The sequence below is a fragment of the Lycium barbarum genome, chromosome 2 (assembly GCF_019175385.1).
Source record: "Lycium barbarum isolate Lr01 chromosome 2, ASM1917538v2, whole genome shotgun sequence".
NCBI classification, from domain to species: domain Eukaryota; kingdom Viridiplantae; phylum Streptophyta; class Magnoliopsida; order Solanales; family Solanaceae; genus Lycium; species Lycium barbarum.
In genome coordinates this window covers 40,658,709-40,681,085 of record NC_083338.1, presented here as the reverse complement: position 1 = coordinate 40,681,085, position 22,377 = coordinate 40,658,709, and the positions used below count along the sequence as shown (strand labels likewise).

General features: G+C 38.4%; 1 long non-coding RNA gene across 1 annotated transcript in view; it reads left to right on the top strand.

Moving 5' to 3' along the window:
• The first annotated feature begins 16,197 nt into the window (after positions 1-16,197).
• LOC132626433 (uncharacterized) overlaps positions 16,198-22,377 on the top strand; it is a 45,745-nt gene continuing 39,565 nt past the window's right edge. Inside the window, exon 1 of the long non-coding RNA XR_009577287.1 lies at positions 16,198-16,725. This is a non-coding gene — a long non-coding RNA (uncharacterized LOC132626433). The remainder of the gene's footprint in view (positions 16,726-22,377) is intronic.

Genomic DNA, 22,377 nt, shown 5'->3' with positions numbered 1-22,377 from the left:
CAGGTAACCCTCATATGCCGCCCACTAGTGGTGATCATGCCCGGCCCTCTCGGCTCGGTGTAAACATAGCAGCCCGCCTTAGCGGTGACATGCCCGGCCATATAGGCGCGATGGAAATCTTATCATCACAACATCAATCATAACACGTCATTATTATACATTTCATGCCATAACATCATATTATCATTTCATAGTGTTCCATGTATCCCATAGTTATATTACAAATTAGCATTATTCATTATCTTATCGCTATAGCATACATTAGCAATAGGAGCATACATTAGTCTTTAAGACAACCACCCTATGTCGGGGTGACGTAAGGTCGTGAACCCCCGATTGTATTATGTACATTTATGAGTATCATGCCTCGCCTTGAAGGGAATAAAACATAAGGCGAGTGTTAGCAATAATAACATCATTAGCGTTATAGGAACATCATGCCACATTTCCTTGAATCTCTACACTCTAGCTCATTATCACTATTATCATGCTCGTAGGTGCTTTAGTACATAGAAGGACTCATAAGATTCATCTTATAAAGGGATTATGGAAAGCTTGAGGGATTCATGCCTTTTTGAAGAAGAGTTAAGCCTTACATACCTTTCTCGTTTAAGCGATCTAGCGTTCGCTTGTTCTCCTTCAATGTTACGCCTCTACCTTCAAAAGAGGATTCGTACTAACATTAGTCCATTAGCCATAAGAACGCAATATTACTCTAGAGAAAATTGGGCGGCACTTCCTTTGTTTATACTACCTTTCCCACGTTCTATCTCAACTCCCAACATTTACAACAACACTCACCATATCGCAAGCAACAATCATCATTTATATACTTTGAGTAAAATCCACCATTTCTCTCCAATTTCTTCACATTTATGGTTATAGGTTCGCTATCGTATTTTCCCATGTATCAAACTTATCTCATGGTCTACATGTCATTTATAACGTATTCATACTCACAACACACTAACATTCATGATTCAATTCCACTATCATTCAATGGTGACACTATTCACCCATTCAAGACCCATTTCCCATGTCTCTCTACAATACAAGATTCTTAGTCTTCTAATACCTTAAACAACATGATAAAGTCATGAAACATACCTTAGATTATGGTTGAACAAGTCTTGAGTTGAATTACTTCACTTGCACAAAACCCTAGTTCCACCTTCCATGGAATTTCTTAACTTAGATGATCCTTGATGGGTTTCTTACACTTGGTTCTTGTGGATTGATGAAGTTGATCTTAATTCTTCACTTGAATTCTTGGTTTGGAAGAGTTTGGAATGTTCTAGAGAGAGGTTGGGTCGTGGAGTGAGAAGGAGAAATGAATAAAATGGACTTGGATCATTTTTTTTATAAAGTTGAAATCTGTCCCGATGCCATTATACGGTCCATTATACGGTCCGTATAAATTTATACGGTCCATTATACGGTCCGTATAAATTTATACGGTCCGTATAATCGACCGTAAAACTGCTCCAATGGCTGCTCTTTTTCTGTGTCAACTTGACAGTTTATTTTACGGGCCGTAAAATTTTATACGGTCCGTATAATCTACCGTAAAACCCACCTTTTCTCAACTTCATTCTGTGACACTTCTACGGTTCATTATACGGTCGTAAAACCATTATACGGTCCGTATAATCGACCGTATAATCCACCAGTTAACTGAATCTTATTTTTGTCACTTCGTTAAATCTCCGATCCTTATGGAACCTTCTTAACAATTGTTCAACACTTCGATACTAATCTAAGGGACGTCATTACTCATTAAAACATCGCACACGCTATGTCCTTTGTTAGCCTATTCGCTGTACATATGCGGGGGATTTTCCAAGGTGTAACACCAACCAAATGAAGTCCTTCTCCACTACCTTCTCCGCATAGGGCTCCTCCGGGTGATCATCTAGCCGATAGACCCGATTGATAGCCCTTGACCCCACCTTCACCGGAGTACCGCTCATATGACCACCGGGCTGGGAGAATCCCAATCAACTGAAGGTAGCGTGGCATAAAATTTGTCACGACCCGACTAGGAAACCATGACGGGTACCCGGAGCTGACTACCGAGCACCACTCATAATGCTAATCATCATACAAAACCTGAACACATATACTCTCCAAGGCATTACATAAATATACATAAGCCCACACGGCTGCAAAAAATAATATACAAGGATATACACTGATGTATCCATGAGACAACTAATACCCACGCATCAGTATCTACGAGCCTCTACTAGAGTACTGAGACATAAGGACGAGACAGGACCCCCGTCGTGCCCCAAATATATATACACAAAATAATATATCAAAAATGGCACCTCCGAAATAGTGGAGTGCTCCTGTAAATTTGCTGAGTAGCTCCTAGGGATCTGGGCCACCTCCCTGTCTACCTATGGGAATGAACACAGCGTCCAAAAAGAAAGGACGTCAGTACGAACAATGTACTGAGTATGTAAGGCATGAACATAATAACATATCGAAGAGATAAGGAAACATCAAGTATGGAAACAACCTGTAATTGAATGTCACTTAGGACAGAATAATGCATGCCGACTTATATCATAAACAACATCATATCAAGCATGCATATATAAGCTGCCCGACCATATAGGTACGGTGTAATCATCATTAGCCAGCGTCCAGGCCTCCCGCGTCCGGGGTAACCATCTCATGCCGCCCACTAGTGGTGTCTGCCCGGCCAACTAGGCACGGTGTAATCATAAGCTGCCCACTACGCCCATCGTAGTGGTGTCTGCCCGGCCATATAGGCATGGTGTAATCTCATTATCATATACTTATCATAAAACATGCATTAGAACTCAAGTACCAACTATAACTCTATCGGGGTGACGTAAGGTCGAGAACCCTCGATTCCATTATGGAGCAGTCATAATCATCATGCCTCACCTTGAAGGAACTAGCATTATAAGGTGAGTCTAGCAACAATGAATAACATCATGGAATCGTTAGCTTCATAAAGATATCATATCATAATCCTTGGAACCCCTAGACTTAGACTCATCATCATCATTGTCATATTCACAACGCACCTCTTCTCTTTATTTTATGAGAATCTCTTAATGATCATAGACTCATAGTCTCCGGAATATAAGAGAGTTATGGAAAGCTAAAGGAAGTCATGTTGTAGGAATCATGCCTTAGAGAAGAAGGGACTAGCCTTACATACCTTTATGTTTCCTTAATGACTAAGCGTCCTCCTTCCAAGCTTACAACTCTACATTCAAGGGAATTCATACTAAGATTGGATACTCGGAAACATACTTAAGCTTAAGCTAAAGCTAATAAAAATTGGGCAGCATCTCCTTTGTTTCTATAACTTTCTCCACATAGTATAACAACTCCCAAACATCAATAACAACATTCATAATATCATAATCAATAACTTCAACAAGTTCGGCATTATCCAATTCCTAGAATTCCCTCTCAAAGTCATTCATAACCATAGCCATACTATAACACCACATTCATCCTCATATAATGCTTCTCCAATATTCTTAATACTATTTATAACAAGATTATACTCCTAACATATCAAGAATCATGATTCATGTCAAACTACTATTCAAGAATACCGCTATTCTCATATTTGCAACCCATTTTCTACTTTCTTCCATAATCCAAGTCTTTCAACCACTCAATACTCTTAATAGCATAAAATGAACATAAAACTCACCTTTTATTGTGAAGGAATGGGTTTTGGATGGAAATACTTCACTCGGAGAAAACCCTAACTTCAATTCCAAAGAGATTTCTAGCTTCCATCAACCCTAGTTAGCATTCTTGCACTTGATTCTACTAGTTTTTGGTACTTGATCTTTGATTTCCCTTGAATTCATGTAAATGAAGTGTGTGGAATATTCTAGAGGTTTAGAGAGAAGTGGAGAAAATAAGAAATGAGAAATAAGACCTTGAAGTCATCTTTTTATAATAATTAAAACTGCCCGACGGGAGTTATACGGACCATTATACGGTCCGTATAATATTATACGGTCCGTATAAGTGACCGTATAACTCCATTAGTGATGGCCCTTCATTGTAACAGTTATACGGACCATTATACAGACTGTATAATATTATACGGACCGTATAAATGGTCGTATAATCCACCTTTTCTCCGAACTTGTTCTCGTCGTCTCGTTTGATCTCCAATCCTTATGGAACCTTCTTAGCACTTGTTTAACACCTCATTAACAACGTAAGTGTTACACCCCGAAAATTTTCCATTAACGTACAGTGAATAGACTAATGAAGGGCACGACGTATATAATGTTTTGATAAGTAAGAAATAACAATTGATGGTTCTAAATGAGATTTCAAAGACATGTGAGGTTGGAGACGGAAGTTGTTAAGGAAAGCAAGGTATAGGTTGTGTGTCGGGCAAGATTTACGAGTATTGAATTAACGATGGCTTAATGATGTTTTGGAGAAGATTTATAATGTCCCTTAGATTGATAATGAAGTGCTAAACAAGTGTTAAGAAGGTTCCATAAGGATTGGAGATCAAACGAGTCGATGAGAATGAATTTCGGGAAGCTGGGCATTATACGGACCGTATAAAACATACTGGCCGTATGTTAGGCCGTATGTTCTGCCTAGAATGGGGACCTTCACTGGACCAAATATACGGCCAGACATACGGTCCATATAAAAGATACGGACCGTATGTTGGTCCGTATAACCGAGTCGGGCAGATTTTTAAGTTGATATAAGGGACCTCAATCTCATTTATTTCATTTCATTTCCTCACTCTACACTTCAAGAACACTCTAGAAAGCTCTCCACCCTTCTTCCACAAGAACTCAAGAAAGATTCATGATCAGCCTCATCAAACCAAGGAAATCAAGTGTAAGAAACTCATTGGAGTTCATCCAAAGCAAGAAATCCCATTGGATTGAAGCTAGGGTTTTTCTTCAAGTGAAAGATTATCATCCAAAACTTGCTCCTACACTATCTAAGGTAAGTTTTATGGTATTTCTATGTTGTTTAAGGTATTGAGAAGTTGAAACACTTGGATTGTAGAGGGATATAGAAAATGGGTCTTGAATGTGAGAATAGTGATGTTGGTGAGTAGTAGCTTGGGTTGAGTAATGATTCTTGATATATTGTGATTATGATTATGCTATAAATGATATTAAGGACATGGGATAAGCATTATATGTGAGAAAACGTACTAGTATACTATGACCATGATTAGGGATGAATTGAAGTGAAATTGTGAAATGAGGGTAATGTAGATGAATGAAGATTGTTGGTTATAATGTTGTGAATGTTACTACAGACGTTTGGGAATTGATATGTAGCATGAGGAAAGTTGTATAAATAAAGGAAACGCTGCCCAATTTTCCCTGGCTTTGGTAAGCACGTTCATATAATCGATTAGCTAATGTTAATGCGAATTCTCCTGAAGGTAGAAACGTGAGCATTGAAGGAGAACAATCAAGCGATGGAATTGTTAAATGAAAGAGGTATGTAAGGCTATTCCCTTATTTCTAAGGTATGACCCCTATGGTATGAATCCTCCTATCTTTCCATGGTTTTCCTACATAACGGAACTTATGAGTCTACGGTTAAAAAGAGCTTCATACAAGATAAAGAAGAGAGATACATTACGAGCATGACAATACTGATGATGAATCTAAGTCTAGAAGTCCTATAGCTTATGATATGACATTCCTACGAAGCTAATTATCCTTATAAGATTCCTATGATATTATTTTCGCTACCTCTACATGACTTTCTTACATTCCGGTAACTATGAGTCAGCGTTGATAAAGAGCTTCGTATGAGATAAAGATGAGAAATATGTCATGAATACGATGAGTAAGTATAAAGAATCTTAAAGTGAGATACGATGTCCATGAGGTTAATGATCCTAAGTATGGTTCCATTGATGCTTTTCCTTGTGGACACTCACCTTAAAATGTTAGTCCCTTAAAGGTGAGGTATGACGATTATAATCACTCCATACGTAATCGGGGGTTCACGACATCATGTCACCCCGACATAGCCATGGTTACCTTCAAGTTTTAATGTATGTTTAATGATGAATGTATGATGATGCTAAGTTTATGATAAGGTTATGATATGCCTATGATATGTATGATGATGACAAGTTATGTTGACTTTATGACGACGACGATAATAGTGATAATGCTAATGATGACGACGATAATAGTGATAATGATAATGATAACGACGATAATGGTGATGATGATAATAATGACGATGATAATAGTGATGACGATAAAGATGTTTATGGGCTTTTATGTATATGTGCCTATGTATGGCTATCATGAAACCCCGAGCTTATATGGCCGGGTAGAATACAAATATATATATATAATGCACGTGCACCACTGTAGTTGGGTACGGATAACACTGAGCCTTGGTAGGGCCAGGTACGGATGCCACTGAGCCTTGGTAGGGCCAGGTACAGACAACACTGAGCCTTGGTAGGGCCAGGTACGCATAACACCAAGCTTGATTGTAGCTGGGTACGTAAGACACCTAACTTATATGGTCGGGTATGATACTACTATGTATTCAAATGTATAAAAAGCCCGGAAGACATGTGTGTGATACCGTCGAGCCACTAAGTGGCTGAATACGAATAATGTTTAATGTGTATGGGCAGATATGGTACTATGATATATATATATATATATATATATATATATATATATATATATATATATATATATATATATATATATATATATATATATAATACGATGATGTATGCGCTATGATGATACATGTACTATGATTATATATGATATAGGCATGAAAGGTATCCACCCTTAAAAGTTACGCAGGTTATATCTTCATCTTATGTCATATGATTTCTCTATTATGTTCATTTCATTCGTGCCTTACATACTCAGTACAATATTCGTACTGACGTTCGTTTTCTTTGGACGTTGTGTTCATGCCCACAGGTAGACATGGAGGCGACCCAGATTTATAGAAGTCGATAAGCGGACTTTTGAGAGCACTCCATTATTTCGGAGGTGCCATGGATTTACTGTTTTGTGTGCATATATGTTTTGGGCACGACGGGGTCCTGTCCCGTCTATATGTCTAGTACTCTAGTAGAGGCTCGTAGATACGTACGTGTGGGTAGCATGACCTCACGATGTCCTTATTGTATGTATATTATTTTGATAGCCGAAGGGCTTATGTATATAAAGGTAAATATGTTTCAAATCCAAAAATGGTTTTCCTACGATTATGAGCATAAGAAGTACGACTGTACGCAGAATGAGTAATAGAACGAGTGGTGCTCGGTGGTTAGCCCCGGGTACCCGTCATGGCCCTAGCCGGGTCGTACACTAAGGGGCATCATAACTCTTCCTCAAGACATCATTAAGTCAACGTTAGTTCGATACTTTGCAAAACCCTTCCAAAACACGACTTATACCTTACATTTTTCAACGAACTTTCTTCTCTTGCCTCAAATGTCTTTGGAATCTTTATTAGAAATGTTAAGTACTACTTTTTACTTGTAGGGACATCATATAAATCTTACCCTGTGTTAGTCTATCTATCACATGACAACATGAAATTTTCCGAGGTGTAACACTTCCCTTACCCATGACTCGTTATCACCCGGATTTCGGACCAAATGAGTCCATTTTATCGTGGACAACTTCGGAAATCAGGAGCACGCCTTTCCATATTGGTCATGTCAAATCCCTGCTCCAACAGTAGAGGAATGGACCTTTGGCTCAAGTGTAACCATTGGCTTTGGCGAGTGGGGAGCTTGTCATAAGTGGGCACCTCCTCATTTTGGGGTACCGCCCTTTGGTTTTGAGGTACTTCCTCTTGGTTTTGATACATTGTGCCTGAAAAAGAATTAGAAGTGTGTTAATTTTCGTGTCTTATCCGCTTCATATCATTCTAGTAAGAATCAGTGTGAAAAACTCGGTAAAAATCTGTCCTAGCAAGAAAGTGCACAGCTGTAGAATCTGCAGGTACCGCTGTAGCGGTCTTTAGACCGCTATGGCAGTACCGCAATAACGGACAACAGAATACCACAGCGGTCTCACATAATCTCTTGATGACTACCACTGCAGTCAACTGAAGGCCATAGTGGCAACGCTACAGCGATCAGTCAACCGCTGTAGCGGCATCATCTTCCTCGACAGAAACCCAATTTTTCAGATTTCAAACCCCACTTTTCGAGTCAAAAACTTGTTTTTAAAGTACGGATCGGGTAGGAAATCAGTGTGTGTGAAGTTTAAAACCCATTGGGGTGCTATTCTAACAACAAACTAGCTCGAATTTTGAGAACTCCAAAAATCTATTCCAAGAATTTCCTATACTATGTTCAAATTTTGCGGCTTAAATCTGTGCTATAACCATGCTACGTTTGAGGGTAAGGTTATCCTAATGATAAACTAGTTTAGATTACTCCTAAAATTCGTCCTGGTGGTATGTCAACCCAACCCAAAAACCCCAACTTTGTGATACAAAATCCCAACCCACTAGGCTTGTTACTTCTAAATGCGGTGTTATTGTTTAACTAGGGAGCAAGGGGGAAGCGAATTTTACCTTGATTTTCGAAGACTTAAAGAGTGGATAGAGGTGGATTTTTTTCTTCCCTTGGCTTTACCTCTTCTTCTTGTGGATGAGAGAAAAATGGGTGAATGGGGAGCCTTGCTTTGCGTTGGATGGGGAGAGTAAGGATATGAGAGAGTTTTAGTTGGAGTAAAATTGGAGTGGTGCTAGGAGTTTTGAGGAATATAGAGAGATTTTTCGATTTTGTGAGAAGTGGTAAGTGAAGGGATAGGGGCTGCTGCCCCTTAATATTCTGTCCAGCGAAGGGTCGCTATAGCGGCGGCGCCATATCCGTCAAGCAGGCCGTTATAGCGGTTGCTTGAAATTCATTGTAACCGCCGCAGTGGCCTATGTTGGTGATGTGGTTGTACCATTCCGGCGGTCATATAGCCGCTGGAGCGGTTTGACCAATCCTGTCCATGAAATTCTTGATACGTTTTGGTATATTCGAGCCTTACATCATATGGTAGACCTCTAGCAAATCACTTCTTGCCCTTGAGTCCTTCTTGCCTTGATACCTTGACAAGCTTATGTAATCTAACCGACTCTGAATTTGCTCGGGTTATAGTGCGAGTTATGAGAATTGGTGTTGATCACCTGTATGGTGCGGATACGTGACCCGAAAAGGTCGAGTATAATTGGGTGATTTTTGTTGAATTACATCTGAGTGCGCTAAGTCACGAATGGTTCCTCAGCTACGTTATTCGTCCTATATCCTTCTGTTAAATTCGAGATATGAGAGTAAGAATGTACTATTAAGTCCTGATTGCTAAATGCGTCATCCGTCAGTGCCTATTCGTTCCATTGCTGTTCGAGGACAAACGGTTGTTCAATTGGTATCTAATGTAATGACCCATTTCTTCGTTACTGTGAATTTTGAGGAAACTCGCAACTTTGACGCCTTAAAAATGTTTTCATTTAGTTATACTTCTGGAAATTGCTAATTCAATCGATGCCATTGTGCGCATCGAGTGAGAGCTTGATACGTGGGCCACCAGGCCCAGTTGGGCCTCCACAGTGGCGGCGCTATAGTGGTGGAGTCACCGCCATTGCGGTAAGTGTGCTTGGCACTCAGCCTCTTTGCGGCGCCGCTGAAGCGATGAACATACCGCTGGGCGGTTACGTACAGTGAAAATTCCCTGTTTAAGTACCATTTGTGATTTGACCTCATTTTCTAAAACCCTAAAGAGTCCAGTCGCCTTTGGAGCATTTATGGAGCCAAAAAGGATATCTTTTTGCAAAAGTAATCCTGCTGACTTCTTCCATTCATTCTTCGCATTAGTGATTCGTATTAAAAATTCCTCATCTAGAAACAACGAGAGTGGGTATCACAATTTCCGAGACTTAAAAGAGGATTGGTTAGTTGGTCTTAATATGGATTCATTGAATTATTCCCTCTTTTTCATCACCCTAGAGAGGTTACTAACTTAGTTTCTCATTTCCTTACGAGATTATAAATTGGGTCGTGACACAGAATTAATTAAATCTTTCCCATCTTACCCTTAATATTAAGTGTTCTTGAAAATAATCAATATTGATTAGAGTGCAATTTATTGGAGAGAGATAAGGGTAAGTTAGTAAAAATACACCTTTTATTTATGATTCAAAGGGCATTTTGATATCCTACATTAGGATGAAGGGAGTACACATGATATCCTACATTGCATATTTAAAACCCCATGATTCAAAGGGCATTTTGATACATTACACACAACATTAGTTTAAGATCATAAGATTCAAATGTCACGCCTTAGTCTCGACTGGACGGACTACATTCTACATACATAAAATAGGCATCTATTGTGAAACTGTAACCGTCTACATGACGTAGTAAACCTGTAAATATGTTAACATGAATTATAAGATGCTTTGTCCATATAATCAGAATACCAAATTTGTACATGACTGAACCCGACCACAGACATCTATGAAGCCTCTAAGAACATTTGACTGACATAACCTAGTTGGGATAGGGCCCCGACCTACCCATAGTCGTTATACATATCAGCACAGGACCTGACTCAACTCCAGGAAGAAGTGGAGCTTACACCATCTCATTGAACATCTGTACCATCTAGAATGCACGCCTGCCACTCAGTATATCTGGGGCTGCAATGTGAAACATAAAAAATGCAGCAGCCCCGACCAAGGGACGTCAGCACATAAAGATTGCACTGAGTACATAAGGGAGACATGAAATATATATAACAACCTGAAGTTGAGAAAGGAAACAATTGAAGGGTAATCAAACCAAACCATAACTGACAACTCTATAACCCTATATGGAACATATCTCAATCTTACTGTACTTCTATTTTTCTGGATTTTTTTTTAGTCTTTTTGATGATATCTTTTGGGTCGCTACGTTTAGTGACATTCTAGGAACATTATTGTTCATTAGATTCTTTATTTACTTTCTGTAGAGCATGTATGCCAGACTAGGCCAAATGGAATAGTACGTACAATATCAATGTAATATCTGTATAGCCCGTAGGCAAGGATCTATAACCGCATTCATCTGTTTCTGACTCACACTATATAAATAATACTAAAATAAGGAAACAAATGAGAATCAAGGATACTCTTAATGTCACGACCCAAATACGTCGAGATGGCACCCACCTTTATCCCCTTGGTGGGCGAACCATCCCTTTATCCGATTAATCATTCAATTATCCAAACCGCTTAAATAACAACAGAGATAATAATAATAAGTCTATGTCATAAATAGTAAATAAGTGCAGAATACTAAATAGTACTACCCCAAGAATTGAAAGTCATCGTACCAGGACTCTAACTAAATACATTGTCTAGGAATACATAAATGTCTAAAATATAGAGATAATGTCTAAGAAGTAAAAGTAGACATAAATAAGAGAGATCTCCAGGGCGGCATGGCTGGATAGGAGCTCACCCTCAGATCTAATCAAAAGTAGCCTTGGGCTAGATGTGAGGTCTAGAAGACGGTCCTAGAACGCAATCTGCACTCAAAAAGGGTGCAGCAAGGTAGTATCAGTACAAATACTATGTACCGGTAGATATCATAGGCCGACTAAGATTAGTTCATTCATACAATCGTAAAACCAACAAGATAGGTAGATAAGCATAACAACACCCAAACATATCAAATCATAGGAATAAGATGATATCATATGCAATGCAACAAGTGATAAGTAGCTCCACCTTACACACATGCTAAAGGCTGTGTTCGCACAATAGTCATGACTCGCGGGGGACCCATGGTGTCCATGTACCACTCGCTCCGGAATAGACCTCGGATCACGAGTTCACAAATAGGCCACATATTCACCCCCTGTAAAATGTGTCTTATATATATATATATATATATATATATATATACATACACACACACACACACACACACAGAGATGAGTCTCAAGATATGGTTCTAGTCTAGAACCCCAATAGGAAACACCAACTCACAAGTAAGCTTGATAACTCAATGAAATCAAATGCCAATGAAAATACAAGTCACCATTGTTGACACCCAATTTTGGCCCTCCACAATTTTAATTAACTAGTCAAGCTTCTTGAACTACAAACAGAGTGAAATACATATCATAAAAGCCAAAAATATTTTCTTAACTAGTTTTTTGTGTTATTGTGTCATTTCATTTGGCAAAATATTCTAAAATATATCATAAATATTTTTCATATAATTTTAAGTATTAATTATGTCAAAAAATAAGTGTTTACTTTAGTACTTATGTCAAATTGTCAAATTAGAGTCATTTACGTCTTAATTACAATAATTAGTTCATATTTTTTAAAATATATATTTTACCTTGTTAACTCAAGAAACTTAGTTAGTTAATTGGATGATTATTTATCTCGATTTGGTCGGATTTTTAAGTTTGGTCTTAATTCTAAGGGAAATTAGTTTCAAATTGAGTCTAAATTGGCTAATTCTTAAAATCCTCTGTGACCTCCCACTGTTCACGACATCCCTTGCTTCTCGCAAGTGATCTAAACAAATCTACCAGTTATTCCATTTTCTTTTATGATTTGCCAACTGGCCCCTATCCTTTCTAGATGAGGGGGAGTCCCTTAGCAGTAGCTTCCAACACTTCAGATTGACCTCCTCAAGTGCCAGATATGAATGTTTTCTTAATTTCATGGATGTTTTTTTCTCATCGTGTAGCCGGAGAATTCGAATACCACTACATCCTTCCTGTTTGAGTTGATCGAAGGTGGCGGGTGAAGGGAACCAAAGACGTTGACCGAAGCATAACTGCACACTCACACGATCTTTGCCGAGAGATAGGAGTCTCTTGATCTTTCATTCCACTAATCCGTTGTTACTAATTCATTCAAGGCATAGACTCAATTAACTTGAAGACCAGTCCAATCCAAAAACAACCAGACCCAGCCCACTTGTCACGACCCATCCTAGGGCCATGACAAGTGACCGAGCTTATCCTGCCCGCTGACCCAACTTATGTTACTTGTTCTCAAATATGGCGCTCAATAGATTTTTTTTAACAAGTCTGAGAGCTGTAAATAAAATACCAAAGTCGACACGTAACTCAAAACATCTTAAAGCATGTTTACAAGTATATATATACATGATATAGGACAAGGCGTGCCAAAGAGGCTACCACCACTTCTGTACAACAAAATAATGGCCGACAAGGCCAACCAGTAACCATGACACCCACGCTGTTCACAGACATCTAAAGAGTTTGACCTGAAAAATATGTACACAAAATTATACCAAAACAGGAACAGCCTCCGAAGCAAATGGAGCTGTCTGACTCCCAGTGCTGACTTCCCCTAAGTAGCTGGATCGCCGAGTCGCGTCCCTGAACCTGCGGGCATGAAACGCAGCCCCCCGAAGAAAGGGGGTCAGTACGGAATATGTACTGAATATGTAAAGCATCGCTGAATCATAAATCAGGAAAGTGCGACAGTAAACAAGTTTAGAAATCAATTTGTAAGTAACCTGAAACAGCATTCTGAACCAAGTCCTGTGACCTTTACCCAAATTCTAGCATGCACAATATAAATACAGCATACGCAAGTTCTAGAATATACAATCTGAATCTAGTATCACAATAGTCCCTTCGGACAGCCGCTTCCGGCATAATAATAATGATGGCCCCCTTCGGGCGTGCCGGTTCCGACATACGTCTACCCTGGCCCCTTCGGGCATGCCGGTCCCGAAATGATAATGATGATGCCCCTTCGGGCATGCCGGTTCCAACATACGTCTATCCTGGCCCCTTCGGACATGCTGGTTCCGACATAATAATAATGATGGCCCCTTTCGGGCATGTCGCGTCCGGCGTAATAATAATGATGGCCCCTTCGGGCATGCCACTCGTGACATACGGCTACCCTGGCCCCTTCGGGCATGCCACTCGCGACATAATAATAATCCTGATGTCCACTCAACCTAATCCTTAGCTATCAATACAAAGAAGTAATGCTAGGGAGTGTAAACATAAATCGCAAGTGAAATGGAATAGTAAAAGCTCGCACCCCCTTCGGAGTGATTTTGAAAATTAAACTTTATACTTTCTTTAGTATAAAACAAATTTTTCTTGAAATCATTAATAAACCACACACACGTTTAAATAAATCCCAGTTAGTACGAGTAGACTAGCAACCCTATGCACGCGCAAGGTAGTGGAAAATTAAATGCACATAAATCAACTCTTAGACTCGATGAAAGAATCCGGACGACAGGTCATTTCAAAGGAATCGGACGATAGTCATAGTATAGATGATGCACATCTTTCGGTTGGCACGATGGATCATACCAAAATAAAAGTTCTGGAATCGTTTTTCATATCAAAATATATTATAGAACTCAATGGAATAGTTAAAACAGCTATCGTTTAGTAGTCGGGACAATAGCCAAAAGTTTCCTTTAACTATCGTACAGAAATAAGTCAAATGGAGCAATACAAAAAGGTCTCGGGGATTGTGGGCCCAACTCGGATCAAGTCGAGGTGGCGTACATAAATTACGAACATTAGGCCTTGTGAAGTCATCCACGAAAGTTTCAGGGCAATCCGATTCCGTTTGTGAAAGTTACGGATGTTTAAACTATTTTTCTATCAAACCATAAAGTACCTAATTCAATTACATTGAATGAATAAGGGTCAAAATTAAGCTCAGATTTCTAAGAATAGAGTTTCCCCCGAGGCTTGTATCATAACCTATTATGTCCAGGGCATGCCAAAAGAAAGAAAGGTAAGGCTTTACATACCTTTTCCGCTTCTTACGCTTCTCCAATTTCAAGTCCCGAATGCCCCAAAATCTACGATTGGTCACCAATACCAAACATTGATTATAAGCCTTTAAGAATTCAATCTTAAATCGACACTTGTCTACAAAAATTTGGGCAGCATCTCCCCTACAAATTCAACATCCCCGAGAATTTAACTCGGCTAAAATACCAACAACAACACCAACAACAATACCAACAACATCAACAATCCATGTACAAACAACATTATCTTCCATCAATGCAAAAATTCTACATTCAAATCATATTAACTTTTAAAACAACTCTCTAACTATTACAACTTCACTAAAATCATCATATTCTCATTTGCATCATAGAATACATATCAACAACAACTAAATTACTACATAGAAATTGATTCATATTTCCCACACCAATAAATGAACTTATCTCACTATTTTCTCCGTTCTAGTTCGTTAAAACTCTAAATAAACTTGTTGGCAATGAAAAGGAACCTTAATCTTACCTCAAGTGTGCAGCCACCACGTCCACCCTCTTCTATTTAGTTGATTTTTAGCTCAAATCGAAGGCAACGCGACGTAGAACACTTTTCTCTTCATGGGCTTCGGGATTCGGGGCTCCGATTTTGGTCAAAAATTGGTTTTCTTTCTAGGCTCTCCTCTCTATTTTTCTCTAGAGTTTTCTAGGTGCTCTTGGTCTGAAAATGAGGGAGAGAGACCGAAATTTTTAGTTAAAAAGCATGGGTAATGGGCCTGACCCGAATTGGATTCGGGTTGGGCCGTACTTACTGTTCAACTCGACCCTCCTGCCTTAAAATGCTCATATCTCCTTAGCCTGATGTCACCTGTAGGCCCACGACCTACCGTTGGAAAGCTAATTCAATTATCTACAACTTTTATTTCTTGGCGTGTTTCCAAATTCCAAACGTATAATGCCGTTTTTACCCCTCCAAGTCAGGTCATCCGAAAACATTTTCTTAAATCGTCCTTTTGGAGGGCTTATACTCACTTTTGGTTTATGAGTCCTTCTTAAAACTTGCTCAACTCCACATGTACTACCTATATATCTCTCCATATGTCTTTTATAAAGTCTCGACGTGTGGGCCCCACCTTAACTTACTGTAACGAGGGTTTTTCGTTAAATAACTTATGAACCAATTCACACCATACTGTCTCCAAATGTCGTATGTATATATATTCTTAGACTTAGATCACCCAATCTTCATCCTTAATCCTTGTTTGACTTAACTCCTTTTCGAGCTTGTACCACGCCGTCTACAATTTTGTAGCGCGAAATTTTCCGGGTGTAACATCACTAAAGCTTTTAACTCCCCAAACCCCTTAATTCTATTCATTCTCCAAAACAACAACCAAGCGAACCCTAAATCCTTTCCACAACTCATCCACATATTCCAGCTCACCTTGGGCCAAATTGGCATTGGTTCAATGTGATTTCACTTTCGCAGTGGTTGCCTCGCCATTTCGGGCAATGCATTGATGGAAGCTTGTCTGTTTCTATTCTTCCAGCCATGTTCAAACGGTAAAATCCCTTTCTCTTGGGTTTTTCCCTTTTATTTTTTGATTTTTCTTCATCTTCTAAGACAAGATTCAAATTTGAAAATCCAGATTTCAAATAACCAGCTTCAAATCCGAATCCCATGGTCCCACTTTGTTGAATTTTGTTGAAACCCTAAGATTTGAAATCCCCTATTCTCATTCTCAAAAAAAGGGTTCACACCCCCAAAATCTCTGAATTTTGGATTACACAACTTCTAAGTTGAAATCTTGAGTTTTCGGAATAGTTCAAATTTTAATCTTTTGTTTTCTTTGTGCTTGAGTTTTGTTGGTGAAAGGAAAGCATTCTCGCTCTCATCGCCTCAGTCGCTACACTACTAACAGGTAATTTTCATTCTCGCTCTAGTTTTATCTTTAGTTTTGTGTATTTTCTGTCATGTTTTGATGTAGTGTTTGGTATTTCCTTTTTGTTTTCAGTTCTGTTGCTATGTAATGTTTTTCAATCAGTTTCTTAGCTCTGTTTCCTGTTTGTTTAAGTTCAACATGACTTAGTTGATTTGATTCTGCAAACGCATTAGTTTACTTTGTTCGGATATGTGAGTTGCAAAGTATGAATCGTTTGCAGCTTTTAGTACTCTTTATATGTTAAAAATTATTTTAGTTTAAGAGGATTAAGTCATGAGCATCAAGTTGTGGTTGTCCTGGCCAAAATTTAGGTCGTTAGTTTAGTGATTTTCCCTCGCATCTTAGTATTGTTTTCTTTAGTTTTGTGTATTTTTAGTTTCATGTAGAACATCCTAGTTTCAGTTTTTGTTAAGACCTAGTTTCTCTTATCTAAGGTTTTCTTCATATGGTCTAAGCATGAACTAGTATCTCATTGTGTTTTTCTTACTTGCTCAAGTTGATTGAATCCTGGATGTAGATTAGTTTGTTAGTAGCTTCCCTCTAACTATTTTTGGTTACTTAAATGCTTAATTTGATTACTTGCACCCTATATAAGCTTAGTTGAAGTTGATATAATGAAATCAAATTGAGTCTGTTTTCTGAGAGAATACATATTCATACGTATTTTAAATTTGGAATGGACTTTTATGTTTTAAATACTATGACTCAGAGTTTACTTGTACAGGAACCATGTTCGATAAGAATATCATTTGTAACCATATGATATAGTATTAACTGTCGGCGGTAGGTAAAATGCTTATGTAAAAAATGTCTAGTTCTGTCCTTTGACGATTCCGACTCATATTTTCGCCTGATCAGATTTTGTGTTTGCAAAGCATGTTCTCATCCCAAGCAAAGTGATCAGTAATTGAGAACTCATGTTTGTTTTAACGTATTACTTATGTTCGAGATGTTATAAATGATAAAAACTGAATTGACTTATTTCCCAAAATGATCTTCAAACGCTAATATGCTATTTAGTTTATTAATGTAAACTGTAAACTCGTTTTATTTTCGAACAATGATATTTTCCTTAGTACAGTAGTTTTCTCATAAGTCCTTGTTGAGTTCCTCCCTTTCTTTGTTATTTTGTGTTTAGCCTTAATAACATTTAATTGAGTGTCAAAGTATCAATATGTTTGCAAGAAATGAGCATCTTCCATGTCCGAACCCAAGAATAATCCTGTAGAGTAGTCAGTGATTTAGTTTTGATCATATCTTTCAAGTTTTTATGAGTTTGTAAAGTTATTTTTTTCTTTAGTGTTCCCATTTTAAATTTTGCTTACAAATCATTAAATATGGTTGATTGATAACTAACTTTGGGGAAAGTTTATGTCAGCAGTCTATTGTGTGTTATTTCAAGACAATTTCTTTAAATGTTAAAGGATGGCAAATGATTCATTTTTTGTCTGTGTGTTTTCCATTCAAATTCGGTATTTCCTAAAAGATTAAAAAGAGTTGGTGAATCTAAATGTCTTTAGCTATTTGTGCAAAGTTTTAAAAATGGCCTGCTACCTTTGTATCTCTGAAAAGCTGAGTGTGAATGAAGGATTAAAGGTTTAAAGTACTCCTAAATACTATTCTATCTCTCTGTTAGTTAAGCTATGATCGGCTTCTCGTTAAAATTCTCTTCCTCTCTTTGAAATCTGTTGCAAGTCATCTAGAATTTATTTCAAGATCAGTTCATAATTTTAATAAGGGGCACTTGTATGTACAGAAATAACCTCTTTGTTAAAGTCTCCGTTTCTCTTTATGTTAAGATAGTTATTTTTCGTCATCAATTTATTTGATGCTAGTTCTTTTCTCTCTTTTTTTATGCATGAACTCTCCTGAACGGGTCCATTGGACATTCCTCGTTGCGCATTCTGTGTTGGGTTAATGCCCAACATAACATTCCTCGAGTCAGCCCCATCCTTATCCAGCGAAATGAGAAAAGAATTCTAGCCTGCAACAGTTAAAAAAAAAAAAAAAAAAGGTCAACAGTAGCAGCAGCGAGACATAGCAGAAAATGGGTCATGCCCATCTAGCTATACTTTTCTCTACCTTACTCTATTTTCATATTTGTGTATTTGTTGTGGTGTAGATTGACTGACTCTTTTTACTCTTCTTTTCTTACTTAACCAGATGAATCCCAGTGGAATGTGAATTAGAGTCATCCAATTTAGTTACAAGATTTCTAAAATCGTGCATCTGTTCGAGATTCATTTTTATGAATGTCACGACCCAATTTAGGCTCGTGCGGGCACCTACCTTCCCACCTTGGTAGGCGAACCCTCTCATTTATACAACGCTTTAGTCACATAACATATCTTTTAAAAGCATTGGAAATTAAGAAAAACAGCGGAATTTCATTTATAAACACCAACTCGAATGTTACATAATTCAACAATACATATTTACAGACTCGATACAGATTTCCCATGACCTGGTCTAGACTAATACGAGAGCGACTAAGTAAATTTCAGAATGACATCATATTCTAAGACTCAACCTCCAATCCTGAAATGGAATGGGAGGAGGCCTTCCACACAAGCACCGCATAACTTCCGCATATACTTCGATCGATCACCTGAAACAATCTACACCCAAAAAGGGTGTAGCAAGTGCAATATCAGTACAACCACACGTACTGAGTAAGTATCATAGGCCGACAACGGTTAGTAGTACATATTGGTAAGAGTTCATGAATAATGATGATAATCACTATATCAAATCACATATCCCAAAGCATTAGATCACAACTTCAATAGAACCTAAGTCACAACTACTCTTCATGAATTATAAGTTGGCCGAAACACCTATACAGATTCTCAACATTTTTATGTCTACCTCGCATAACACAAAATGCTGCAAGTCTTAGACTAATTTAACAGGCACAAGTCAACGGTGTAAGTTATAAGGATCGAGTCTAAATGTCATTATAGCCTGTGTATAACACCTAAAACCCCATGCGATGAGCCTGAGTATATCCGATACAACCAATTGCTACGTTAGCGTCATTACAATACGTCAACACAATCGAACCATCACAATCAAATCATCACAACAGAGTCATCACAATATAAGCATCACATACATCTCAACCATGTCCTAATGCAATGCGATAATGGTATGAATGCGATGCCATGCCAATGAGGTGTACACATGTACTCCGGACGAAAATATCGACGTCTCGGTAACACAACCCAGCATGACTCGCGAAGTCTAGGTGCCACCCATCCCGGATCTTTGCCCAACAGACAGATGAGACCCTAGCTAATTTATCACAGGGGGAGTCTCACCGGCACCACCTTGGGGGATCCGTGGAGTCCATGCACTAACAATGATTCCGGGATAACGTCAGAATCGTCCATGCAACAACGATGCCCGAATATAACCATCGGACATAGGCCTCCTCACAATCACTCAAAAGAGTTTGTCAAATACCTATTTCACAAATCAACGATTCTGGAATTGAACATCGGATATCGGCCTCCTCGCAATCACTCAAGTAAAAGAGTGTTACACCTTGGAAATTCGGGATTTGTTGCCTTGTGAATAGGCTAATGTGAGATTAAGGTGATTATGAAATCCTTACAAGATTAAGGAAAGTATTAGATAGCTTAAAGCGCATATTATAAGATTTTGAAGTCATACGAATATATGAGCTTTAGTTTGTTGAAGGAAGTGAAATACAAGTCGTGTTCGGAAATGTTTTCGCTATAATTGAGCTAAGATTTATTTGGTGATGTCTTGAGGGGCTGATATAGGGCCTATTGTATGATTAATGAAGTATTATCCAAGTGCCAAGAAGGTTCCACGAGGATTGGAAGTTAAACGAATCAACGAGAGGAAGTTTCGCATAACTGGGAGTCATACGGCCACTTATACGGTCCGTATAACTTTATACGGTCCGTATAAGAAGGGTCCGTATAACATGACCTTCACAGAAAGGGTCATTTTCTTGGTGGTGTTATACGACCACTTATACGGTCCGTATAACTTTATATGGTCCGTATAACTTTATACGGTCCGTATAAGGGGGTCCGTATAACTTGACCTATTTCAGAAAGGGACTTTCCTATGGTGGTGTTATACGGTCCACTTATATGGATCGTATAATATTTTATGGACCGTATAAGTCCATCAGTCTGAATTTTTATGTTTTGTATAAATAGATGGCCTTTGTTTAATTATTTCATTTTTCATCTTCCACAAGTATTGAAAGCTCAAAACCCTTCTCCAAGAATATTCCACCCCAACCCAAGAGAAAACAAAGATCAAGGGCCAAGAATCAAGGTACCTATGTGTTAGGAGTCTTGCTAGGGTTAGTAGACTACAAGGAATTCTTGAGTATTGAAGCTAGGATTTTCACCTATGTTGATAGCTGCTCCAAAACTCATTCCCATAAGATAAAAGGTTAGTTTTCATGCTTATTTCATGTCCTCATGAATGCTTGGTTGTTGAAGAACTTAGGTAGAAGAAGGAAATAGAAAATGAGGGTTAAATGTAACTTTTATGATGTTTTTGAGTAGTAAGCTAACTTGAGTCATGATTCTTATTATAATATGGATATAATCTTGTTATGGAAGGTAGTAATAGTGATGAGGAAGTAGTGTATGAAAATGTGCTAAGGTTGGGCGTGAAGTTGTTAGTATAAGTTGAACATAAGGATGAATTTTGAAGGCTCAATGGAATGTGATTACTTGATTATGTTATTGTGGTTGTTGAGAGTTGTTTTGTAATATGGTGGAAGTTGACAAAAAAGGGGAAATGCTACCCAATTTTCATTAGATCATGAATTATTCTAGTTTGAATTTAAGAGTATCATTAAGGCTTAACCACGGTATAAATCCTTCTAAATGTAGATTGTTCAAGCTTCGACGGTGAACGTTAAGTAGTTAAGAAGACAAAGAGGTATGTAAGTGTCACACCCTAATCTTGATAGAGCATGATGGGCACCCGACTCTCATCAGAGTCGAGCGAACCCTTAAACGTTCGATTTACCCAAAATCTGTCATTTCAAAAACTTTTAAAACATGGAACTTTTCCAAAGAGAGATCATTGTCTTTATACAGATTATGAAAACTTTCAATCAATTACGAACTTTAAACCAGCTGAAATCATCTGAAAATACATACTCTTTTAACATCTATAAATGATTCGCACTTCTCGACGCCCTATCCACAGGACACTGTCTGCAAAGTCAACATATACAAAATACCATGACATAAATACTTGACCCGGCAACACTCCGAACTGAGATGGAGCTCGCCAATCCCGCTGGAACACCTTTAGCAAAGCCTTCTACTCATCTGGGTGTACCTGCGTGGCATGAAACGCAGCCCCCGAAGAAAGGGGGTCAGTACGGAATATGTAAAGCATCACTGAATCATAAACAAAAAGAGGCGTAACAGTAAACCAGTTTGGAGGCAACCCGGGAGCAACCTGGAACAGCATTTAGAACCGTGCCATGTAGTGCCTTACACCACTTCCAGCATACACAATATAATGCAGCATACACAAATTCTAGAATACTCAATCTAAGTTAGTATCACAATAGTCCCATCGGACGACCGCTTCCGGCATAGTAACAATGATGGCCCCTTCGGG